Below are 12,054 nucleotides of genomic sequence, written 5' to 3'. Positions count from 1 at the left end.
TGTGTGTGTGGGAGGGGGGGTCTGAAAATAAAATAAAAGAAGTATGCATCCCTTACACTGCTGTTGGGCTAAGCCACTGCACAAGGGAAACTTGGCAGCGGGGAGAAGCATTGCATCTACAGAAGCCTTTCTGTGTTTTTGAAGCATTGAGAGGTGGCACGGCGGATGTGTGTTTGTTGCTTATATTTGTTGGTTTATGCGGGAGCACACACGCACGGCACTCTGGCTCTGCTTTTTCTCATTTTGTAGGAACACATGTTCGTGTTTTTCGCGCTTATTAACACTCAAGACAGTGATGTGAAGATGTCAGGTGAAGAACAACATGAGTCAGCTTTCTTGACAAATAAACTCAGTCGAGCTATTAGAGGGAGAATGAATGCACGACTTCGGATTTATTTACGCCGTTCTTTCATATACTGTAGATCGGACAAATCAGACAGTACGAAGGTGACATATTGGGTGGCGCATTGGGCTCAAATGTGGACAAGCGCTTTTCACTGTTTTCATTCAATCATATGAATGAGCAGCAGATGAATCAATAAGCAAAATGATAATTAGTCATTCTAGGGACAGTTAACTGACCAGGTTGTGCTAATTATTCACAGTCCACTGGGTGACTAGTTTCCTTACGCTGTTTCAAAATGGATTGCTGCGGTTTTATACATGGTCTGAGGCAGCAAAAATAGTGTCCATGAACATTTCGTGAAGGGAGAAACCTCACAGCCTCCAATCTAATCTGTTTTTATGGTGAGGCTGAGGTCGGTCTGTGCTGCTCCTTTGACCCTGAATGACAAACTGCGCGACATGCCGCGCTTCTCTGCGTCTGTTGCAAACGTCGCTGCATTTCCAGTTAAATCAGTCCTCCACCGCTAATTGTAGGCCAGCACACCCTGACAGCTGTCCTGATTCTTATAGCGCGCGCTTTCATCATTGTTCCAATTCATTCTCCCTGCACTCGCACGGCCCTCGTGTTTGCATTACAATGGAGCGAGCAGAACCAGCTAGTGGAAATACTCTGGTAAAACGTATAATTTAGCATGCAGAAAATTCGCCGTTGTTGTGCTTTAGGCTGCATCTATTTAGAGACAATATAGTGGAAAAATGTTACGCTGGGTCCAAGGAAACTGACTGTCTTTCGTCAGAATGTCACAGATTTAGTTCATTTATGGAAATAAATCTAGGCAAGTTTACCCGCCAAGTTTGGATCCAAATTTCGGGAAACGTGTTGAATTATTTAGGGATTGTTTTGTGCAATTATATTGTTTCCCTGCTGCATCCATGAGCAACAATCTTTTATTATTAGCCGGAATGAGTCTCCAAAGGACGAGATATTTTATGCCCACTGGTCAACCTGAAGGGATCCACCTTTGAAAATTGAAAATGCTAAGTCACGTACAGCTTAATCAGGGACAGTTACTCTTAAATAATAAGCATGGAACTGTGTTGACGAAGATTGGAACAACACAAGAAAGCAATTATGTACAGAGAAACAAGAAAAACAAGACCTACCAGTTTCCATTTCCCACTGGAAATGCTTTAGATTGATGCCTGTGTTTTGGTTTCCAAAGTAGCAGACAGAGTGGGTGGACAAATTAATAGAGACCAATACTGAGGGAAAAAAAATTACTCTGAATTGAAAACAAGCACAAAAACCATCCAGGCCTACAGCGCGTGTGTGCATATTAAGTCCATGGCTCATTTCCAGCTCACGACCAAATGGTAGATCTGGGCAATATGGCTAAAAGATATTAGCTTGCTGTTGTAAGCCTCGGTGAAATACTGGATCTCTACAAAATGATTCTTCTAATTGGTGCTGTAATTCAAAATAATCAGCCTTTAATAAACGCTTTTATATCTGAACGCACCAGAACAATTCAGCATTTGAGAGAATGTTTCAGACAAATTGAATTAAAATCCAAATTTTGAGTCAGACCCAAATCTTCCCCTCTGGGAGAAACAGCGCATCTATGAGCTTAATGTTACTGCTTTCTCTCAGACACTCTCAGAGTGTGTTTAATGTGCCCCCGTTCCTAACACAGGGCACACATCGGCTGCTACAACGGACATGTCATCAATCACGCCCCGTCCTTAATAAAAAATTTATAATATAACCAAATTTCAGTTGCTAGTGAGTAGTTGTGGCTCGGCTTCAGAAGAGGATGATCACCACATTTTAACATCAAATCATGAAAACAACGGTTCTGAGCAGTCATTACTGGAACTGGCATATTTTGGCTTGACAAAATTCGATATTTGGAAGAATATAAACCATTTAAAAAAGAAAGAAAGAAAGAAAGGAAACGCAAAATACAAGCAGCAAGAGAACATTTGAACAAGATTGCAAATTAAAGCTGCAATCATTTCTTTAATTTATATCACAATGGCTCAAATGACTACATGAAATGAAAAAGAGATGCCTAAATGACGAACCCAAATTTATTTATTTATTTCTCCTCATATTCTACTGAACTTCGACTGTCTTTTGCACTATTGTTTTGGCCTCATAGCCTGCATCTTTACCATTGTGATCCACTCTCGCTGTCATTTACAGCAGCGTCACGTAGTTGTTTTCTGAACAAAAAAAAAAGAAAGACAAAAAAAATAAGCTCTAAAAACCTACCTGCCTATCAGCAAACGGCAGACAGACAATTTTAGCGACTAGCTAATAATGGAGCGTTTAGCAGCTTAAGAGCCAGATATTTCCCTCAGGAGTTTTAGATTCTGCTGCAGAGCTAAACGAGAGCGTACACTGGCCAGAAATGCGACTCCAAATGAATGATAATGCTGGTCTGTAACTGCTGGATGTGTAATTAGGCAGTTGTTTGCCAACAGATTGGCTAAAAACACTGGCTGATAATATGTCATTGTGTTTTACTGTTTATTCCGTTGGCCCCAATCCTCAGATTGAATGGAGCGCAAGAAAAGTGCATGAATGTGAGCAAGAGTTTGATGCTAGGGTGGCGGCGAAAAAAAAAGTACAGAGGTTCAATATCGGTTCGCACTTTGATGAGCAGTAGATGTCAGTCAAAGCTGAGTGACACAGATATCCACCAGGGTATCTGATAAACACATTAAAACTTTGACCTCGGTGTCATGTATCACACATCATAATCATATCGGAACGACAACCTCTGATTGTCCTTACGAAGCAGATATTAACCACAGCGATGCCCTTTAGGAAAGACCTTTATGCAAGGCCGAGTCATAACCATGCGGTGAGTTATCTGGCTCAGAGTCAGTGAAAAAAAAAGTAAAACCCTACTAAATGGTTTTTCTTGCATTTTGATGGGTTTACCTGCAGAGCAAACCAGTACGTGTCTACTGTGGACTGTTAAACGTGGTGGTGGGTCTGTAATAGTATTGGCAGCCCTCTCGTGGGACTCATTAGGTCTGACTATTACTCCACACACAGTGGTGTAATGGCCAAGGTGTATGAGGCAGTTTTACAGGACTACTGTAGCGGCATGCCGTGCTGCAGCGGCTCTATGAATTAAATCAAATCCCCGTTCTGGTTTCTCCCCCCACCCCATCCTCCACCCTCCACCCTCCACCCTCGTCACCAGATCCAAACATCTCTCAACACGGAAAAATCTCGCAGAGTAGAGTGTCGAGTCACTTTGCACCTCTTTCAGATAACTCACACCCAGAGAAAATTACACACTTGGAGACTTGCAGATACTGTATTCTTGCCACCCCCTTACTATAATCATGATATTTTTAACACGTCAATAGACGTTTATGTCTTCACTCATTGAGCTGCCACACCGATCATCAGTTATGGTTTTCAGTACACGCCCTTAATGGCGTCTCAAGTATTTAACTCCTTGCGTCCTGTTCCATGTGGCACTTGACTTGTATGAGTCTTTAAAGTAGCTCAGTAGTATCAGATATCAGTGCAACTGGTTTACCATGTTGCATTGTACAAACCTATTATTTCAAACAACTAAATACGCTCAGAAAGTTTCCGTTTTATGCTTTTTGCTGGAAATAGTTCATAATATTAGAACAAAGCTTTTTTTTTATTCAAACGAATCATTTTTAGGCTTAACGTATATTTTTTGCTGTTTTTTTTGTTGGTTTTTCTCTCTATTATTTTCATGTGATGATGGCTCCTACCATCCTTCACAATCCTGCCTTCATAAAGATGTACAGTTCTTGCTGAAAAGAGGTTAATTTAACTTGATTGTCATTGCTGCCATTACTGGTGTCTTGAGAAGATATTAGAAAAATAATCTTATCAATTTTGCGATATTGATTTTAGCCTAAAACGATTCGGCTTGACGTGTGTGCTTTAGAATTTCACACACTCATCTTATGCTAACTTTATTTAACAGATTGTCAGATCTTTTTTTTTTGTGTGTGCTTAGGACACACATTACTGTGTAGCCCAGAATTAAGGTGGGTTAATGCACGTCAGTCACCGAGGACCCTGAATTAATAGAGACCATTATATATAGTATATATTAAAATACCTTGAAGCAGACTGGATCTCAGACAAATAAATTAAATAAATAAATAAATAAAAATTACAGGAACGTTACAGTGAATCCGCTCGATGAAACCAACAGGAACGGATGTATCATTGGATGTGAGGCGAGCCGTGAAGTTGTCATTGTGGCAAAACAGTCACTGCATTAAGCTGTTCCCATTTGACGGAATTAATATAACTTTAAATACCCTCTAAAATCTACATGAGAATGCAGTGAGCATGAAGTGTAAACCAGGGTGTCAGGAGAGACATAGCAGCTTGTTTGAGCGATGTAAAATGTTCCAGTGATAAAAAATAAAGTCTCACTATATGAGGGATGTGTGTGTGTGTGCGCGCGCGTGTGTGTGTGTGTGTGTGTGAGCGTGGAGGAAGGAGGAAGGGATTGTGGAAATTGTAGTCGATGTACCGAGGCTTATCCAAAGCTAGCTTGTATGGGAATAACTTTATAAAACAACTGTGGTACTTCAGACAATCAATGTTATGATATTTCCTTCGCTTTTCAAAACTGTGACTCCTTCCCTTTTATAGTTTCTCTGATTTACTCAGAACTTGTTCCCCCTCGAAGCTCTAGTTTAGAGTCTGTCTGGTGTGCTTTGCCCCAAGTCTCGTCTTACAGGCTACTCAGCTACTTTCTGGTCGGTACATATTATTCTTGCAGGACTGGAGGTGCTTCTTTTGGCTCAAGAAGAATATTTCCAACATCCTGTGGCCTCGTTCTGATTTTACATTTTAATTTACAGTCATAAGAAGACCTGAGCATCAGTCTTACATGATGCAATGCTTAGTAAAGGTGCAAATTCTAATAGAAAGAATTAGAGATTGTGCTGTGACAAATGACCGATTTCATTATCAGTTCATTCAATGTCGTGTTAGTGAATTAATTGTGCTCGAATTTGCATAAAACTACACTTAGTCTGGAAGTGTTGATAGCCGACTTCAAAATAAGTCTTTATGCTTTACTTTCCTGTTATGTATTGAAAAGCACCTTTGACTCCCTGCAAGGGAGAGGGGACCTCTCATCTGAAAGCAACTCCTCGCCCGTGCATTCGTTTCAAAATTTGCTTTCCGGTTACAGCATCTCCTCCTCTGCGCGCTCCCCCTCGGGCATTTAATGGTGTTTGTGAAATTTGCATATATTTCTCGTGAAGCAGCTCTTCACTTGTGGCAACAAATGTGTCACTTTGTCATTATACCACTTTGTCAGAAGTCCCATTTGGACGGGATTAGTGTTAACAGGGGAGGGGGGAAGGTGGGGAAACGGAATCGAAAATGGAGCATGTCTGTAATTTTTCAGCTCTTGCCGAATCTTGCCATGTCAGTAAATTGTGTGGATTTTTTTTTATTTAGCGCTCGACCAAATCTGGGACCGCCCGTGCCCACCGGAAATAACCCCGGGATGAAAACCCCGGCTAGTCCCAACAGAATTGACAACCCTTAGGTGGATTGCAAATAATGTGTTATGTCCTTTGAGGGCCAGGAGAAGAACTCTCAGCGGGCTCTTCTGGCTTTCCCCCCAAAACTGAGATCACTCCAGTCCAGATGCAACACGTCTTCTCCTTTTCTCCTTTGCCATTGTTTAAACGAGCTGCCGTCAATTGCGGAAATTATGTTTGATTATTATGATACAGTTTGGTTGCGATGGCAGCACATGAATGGAGTCCTTTAGCGCTGGAGACTGATTACACAGCCTCGCCTGGATGTTGTTCATTAACATCACAGATGTTAAGTATTAGAGGTTACTTTACATACGTTCTCCTAAAAACTAAACCAGTCCGAACAGGGCTGTAGTGTGACACAAATTTTAACATCATTTTTCCCCAGAAGGTGTGAACATCAACACATCACTCGCTGGGAACGTGTTGAATGGAGCTGTTGTACGTGTGCCGCTCGTGTTGAGTGTGTTTAGGTGGGGCTGACATTGCCAAGCCAATCAAGGTTTCCCCTTGTAAAGATGCAGCGAACATAGGAGTGAGCCGGAGGTGAGGAGTGCGCGTGTGTGGGAGTGTTTGTGGATAAAGAGCATGCAGGGGAGTGCAAGAATTACGCGCGGAGGAGGTGAGAAGTGAGGCTTTCAGTAAATTTATGAGGAGATTGATTGAAGGGAGAAATCTCTTCTTTTTTTTTTTTCCTTTTTCCGTGTCAGTGTCGAGCTGCTCTCTGCTCCTCTCCGGTGACCCTACTGCTTAACCAGCTGCTCTGAGGTCAGCCTATTCATTTTAGTGCCAAGCAGGAACTGCTACCTGGCTCGAGAGTAGCCTGAGGCCGAACATTGGTGATTGAAACGGACATTTTAGTGAGTTTCTCCTTTTGTTCCCTCCTGTTTCTCTTTCAGAGAATACATTTAGCTCGTATGGAACATATAAACCTGCCAAGTTTATAATAAAGTCAGCCACTGATGGTGCAATTAGTCATTTAATCAGCTGATTAGCAGAAAAGAAACCATCACCGATTTTGCCAGTGTATTAGTCGTCTATATCAGTTATCAAGCGAAACGCCAAACGTGCTGTTTATATCTTCACAGAGCCTCTTAATTATGATGGAGTAAGAAGCACGCGGCGCTTCATGTGAATCGTTTCAAAGCTACATTTTCCCCTAAAAGTCCCATTGTGAGGAGGCACACATCTGCAAAACAGCCAAACAAACCATCCAGACTGGCGCAGTCTGTTTTTGATGTTCGGAGATCATCAAAAACCCATATAATGGTTTGTTTTGCTCTTAAATCTATTCAGGACATTCAGAAGTCCTTATTCTTTCTGCATGTACAGTTCCAAATTACTCGCTTTCTTTTGTGATTTATATCACTGTGAATTTAATACCCCTGCAGGCTATTTGAAGATAGATGTCAACATGAACTCGGGATTGTCCAAATAATTGACCGGTGAACTTGCTTATTAATTCTGATGTTGACAGACAGAGTTCATAATGGCAATTATTTTCGTCAGGTTTCATTATTCCACTGAAAGGTGATTTCAACTACCAGCATCAACAAAGAGATCCACTTCTACCCTTTTTCCGAGCTTCTGCTCTCCCCTCTCGGCTCTTTTTGAAGACTGCGTGCCATCCCTCTATTCATTCTGCTTGACACTAACCTGGTTGTTCAGCCTCGGCCTTCTTTGTTCTTTTCACTTTGCTAAGCTACTTTGCTCAGCCCTCTCTGTTTCACCATGTCCATTTGCCCGCTGGCACTCTATCTTATCTACTGCCTCAATCGTTTGGCCAAGAGCCGCTGAACACACCAACTGTTGTGCGCTCTCAGTAAATGGTGGAGCGCTGCACCTTTCAGGGGTTTTCTGCTTTTCGAGCCGCGGCTGAAGGAACACTGCAACTTAAAAGCGTGTTTTTCTCCCCAGATTCTTCTTTTAATTTGGAGCCATTCATCTCAAGGAGAAAAACGAGACATGAAAGCCGCAGCCGACTTAAATCGCAGTTTTGTAGTGTATTTAAAATAGTACAGGAACTCGGTTTGACCCAGACGTTAAAATTTCTGTGATCTGCTAACCATCTGCTAAAAAAAATACCTGTTGGCATTAATTATTTATGGGCTCTGAAGAAAGAGGCAATCATGATGGAATAAATTGCAAACAGTGGTGCACGGGAGCTCGCTCAGTGATATATTTTCCCCAAAAAAATCAGCGAGAAAGGACGCAAACCCCAAAGCTTCCAAACAAACCTTCCAACGTAGATGAAAAAATGGAGCAGAGCAGCGCTGTATTTTCTCAGCTCTTCTTTCAATAGCTGAAAAGTTTAAGTATATACAGGCCGTGCATTTTTCTTGTCCAATCAGCAGGAAAACCAACAAACTGTCACATCTGAAGGATCGGGAACTTAACCGATTACTGCACGTTGAGGTATTACTGTGTACGTTTTCAAATGTCTTTAATCTGCCCAATCAAAACTAGAGAATATTCACATTTGAAAAGATGGAACCAGTAAAGCCTCCAGAGTGACTTCATTTCCCGTCAACCCCCTCACCAGTTCATCAAAAAAGGACTCAGCTCCAGTTGAGACGTCTTCCTTTTTTTATTGTTTCAATGTGTGCGGCTGTAAACCACGGTTAAAACCACGCAGTTCACAGCTTGTTAATGCTAATAGTTGTGTATCTTCTCAACCCAGTGTTGATAAAGCACACTGTCGCCGCATCTTTGCTTCTGGCAGTTGATGGCAACTTCTCTAGATCACCGGTGGAGCCAAGGAAATGACATCATGTCCCTGAAGGGGCTGAAAGCGCAGCCCTGACAAGACTGTCATGACAAAAGGATTCCTTGGGAACATCAGGGTGCACCGAGGACAGGGAGGGGGGGGAGAAAAAAGTGTCTGGAGGCTGTGTTTTCTTAGTTCCTGTAGTTGCCGTCTCCCACTTCTAGCCCATCAACCATTTTCTGATGTTTGAAATTCCCCTCTCACATGTGTGTCTTTTTTTGGTCCTGAATGTAGGGCATGGGGGCGGGGCAGAAAGTCCTCCAAATTAGTAGTTTTTCAAAGAGTGGAAGACCAATCATTGTGTTGGCAAGATCCAGCTCTGCAGAGCCACAGCTCTATTTCACTTGTAGGTTTTCAGCTTACACTTGGACTTGCGCATTAGTTTTGTTCCTGTCTTACTTGATATGTATGTATGCGCTCTTTATCTCTCTCTCCTCGGCGTTGACAATTGAAAATAAATTAACATTCCTGGGCTTTATTTTTGTCTTCTCTAAGCCTGTGAGGAAAACTTGGAGGCGAACCCAGGAGGTCAGGCCATACTCACAGGCTGTCAATCCTCCGCAGTGACCCCACCGCCCCTTTCTTTCTCCCCCTTCCATTCTTCTCCTCCTCTGCTCTCCTTCTCCCATCCATTTAGTCCCTCCCGGCTTAGAAACTGCCAAACCCCCCCCCTCCCTCACTTCCCTCACTCTCTCTTTCACTGGACGCCTCTCCAGCTTGAGTGAGGCAGACACAAGCTTTGTCAAAGGACCCTCACATTCATTCAGCCGGCTGTTGCACGCAGCCTTGTATTTCATGTTAAGACATGTGGGCTGTCTCCTTCTAACCATTTATTTTAATTATGTTTTAATTGCTCGCCGTCCTTTCTTAAACGCTTGCTTATTATTTCTATCAGGCTGATGTGAAAAATTTGCTGTGGACTGTGATTTTCTCCATTATCTTAACTGATGATAGATTTCTCTCCTTGGGTTTCCACGGTGTACGTGTAGGAGACAAAAGAAAAACAGATGTCGTTGAATGTTTTCAAGTCATTTTTCACTTCATTGGTGGAGATTTTTTTATTTTTTTTTTTGTATTGTTTGTAGAAAGATATACTGTTAATAGAAAGAGAAAACCTGGGGATATTTTTTTAAGAAAGAGGAGCTCCGAGCACAGATGAAAATGAACAACTTCAGCTGTCAGTGGGTCTTCTGGTCTATGTTATATGTTTGAGCTCATTAGATTTAGTGTAGGCGGTGACAGTTAGTCATAACTCTGTACATTTTATTTTTTTTTTTTTTACATATCTGTCTCAGTGGAACATTATGATCATTATGTGAAAATCGCTGGCCGAGTAACAAGTAACCTCAATTCCCAATCTCCGGGGGACGGGGGTGGGTTCTTGGTGTAGATAATTCCTCAGTACCATCTCCAAGGGGTTAACGCCGCCTTACTTACCTCTTTAAATCGTTTTCTGCTTGAGAACATCTAACCCCCTCCCACACACACACACACATATATAACCGTCATCACCCCCTGTCCCCTGATGTGAAATTATGATACGTCTGTCAGTACTTGTGTAAAGCATCTTAATGTTAATCGCCTAATCCTTTTATCTCAAGCCCGGGCCAATTCACTGCAGAAATCCCACCAAACAAAACAGTGTTTTTAGGAAGATGAGCATGGCTGTGTCCTGCTCCAGCTTAAGAGAGAAAGGGGACATGTTACTCAGCGGGGCCACGGCTGATCGGGAGAAAGAACCCCGGGGTGGTGAGGGCAAGACCTCGCCCGCTAGGCCTGGCAGCCTCTCGCCCCCTGGTGTCTGGAGGGGCTGAGGGGCTCAACAGGCCCAGCAGGCCAGAAAGGCAAAAGGATGTCCCCCCAACAGTTTCCAATCTCCTCCTGTCAACCAGCATTATGGTTACCCCATGGCCCCGGGCGTCATATTTGTGAATGATAAATGGCCATGGAAGATGTAACGTGCGTCTCTGGAGATTTGGTGCTCTGCCTGATATTGAACTGGTGGCAGACATGTTGGATGATTATGAACGGCCTCAGTAGACGCGGTGTGAGGCTCCCCCGTGCAGGAGAGCAAGCCCCCTCCAGTTGGCTCTTATCTGATCTGGTTCGGCGCCACTGGCAGATAAACAACTGCAAGACAAATAAAACCACAATTCATATGAAGCCACCCAAGTTTAACTGATAAATTATAACTTAGGTGTGTGTGTGCGTTTTCTCGGCACGGACTGTGCTGCACAACCGCTCGGGCCAGTCGAATGAAAATAAATACTCCCAGGCTTGGAGCAGCCAGCGAGTATCTAGAACAGACCCAGCTGAGGTACAGTGGGCATTCATTCTGCTCGGCTATTATCTCCACCAGGCGCAGCTCACGTATGGAACGTATCATATAGCGACTTAAATAATTGCTCAGTATGCTAATGTGAAAGCTTTTCATGTTTTGTGGGTTTTCAAGTTGCCAAAAATATCCAGGCGCATTAGCGAGTCCCAGAGAGCGATCAGAGCCGACTGCTCCGCTGCTCGAATTTAGGTTCATTATAAAATAATCAGGGCGGTTGACGGGTGGATGTGAAGGAGCGGCATTCAGAGACGGGAAACGTTCACTCTCCTCTTCTCCTCTGCATAGTGACAGCTACTAGGTGACCGATGTCGTGTGTGTGTGTGTGTGCATCGGGGAGATGCTGAATGGCACCCACAATGGAATAAACAAGCTACATTATGTCTGTGTGTGTGTGTGTGCTTGTGTGGGTGTATGGATGCTTTTTTTCCGCATGAGTTTCCAAGGTAGAGGGACTGTGCATGTGCTTGACTATATATTTGTGCAAGGGGCATAGATGAGTGTGTGTGTGTGTGGCATTTCACATACAGTATGACAGAAAACATCCCTCCTCGGTGTTTGACTTTGGTAAGCTGCTTATCTGTCTTCTGCGTTAGCCTGTCTCAGGCTCTAACCTTTTGCTGCTTTAGCAGACAAAGGACTGTTTTTGCCACCCCTTGATAAGGAAGGAGACAAAAGTAGCTCACAAAGCAGCCGTGTCTCTAATGGCGTCCTGTGTGAACGTGTTGCCGGAGCGACAAGCTTTCTCCCGCGGGAGCATGGGAGTAAATGGGGAAGGTGGAACCAGGCAAGAGTGGGAGAATGAGGCAGTGTAAACAGTCAGTTGTAACACGCCGCCAAGCGCTAAATAAGTATCGAGCACCGGGGCTGCTTTGTTTTCTTGTCGGCGCGATCCTAAACATTAGAGAAGAAAGTTTTAATACTTCCGCGAAACTTGTGTGGTGCAAAATGCTTTTGTTTTTGCAGTTAAGCAACAAGGAGGAGTTTTGTCTTTGTGTTGTTTAGATACTCGTTCGGCTGCATTTCATGA

The 12,054-nt window shown here is 43.1% G+C and overlaps 1 protein-coding gene across 1 annotated transcript in view; it reads left to right on the top strand.

The window, feature by feature from the left end:
* Positions 1-12,054, top strand: part of adgrl2b.1 (adhesion G protein-coupled receptor L2b, tandem duplicate 1) — an 80,927-nt gene that overhangs the window by 7,383 nt on the left and 61,490 nt on the right. The window lies entirely within an intron of this gene.

The sequence above is a fragment of the Chelon labrosus genome (assembly GCF_963514085.1).
Source record: "Chelon labrosus genome assembly, chromosome: 6".
Lineage (NCBI taxonomy): Eukaryota > Metazoa > Chordata > Actinopteri > Mugiliformes > Mugilidae > Chelon > Chelon labrosus.
This window is presented reverse-complemented; position numbering and strand designations above follow the sequence as displayed.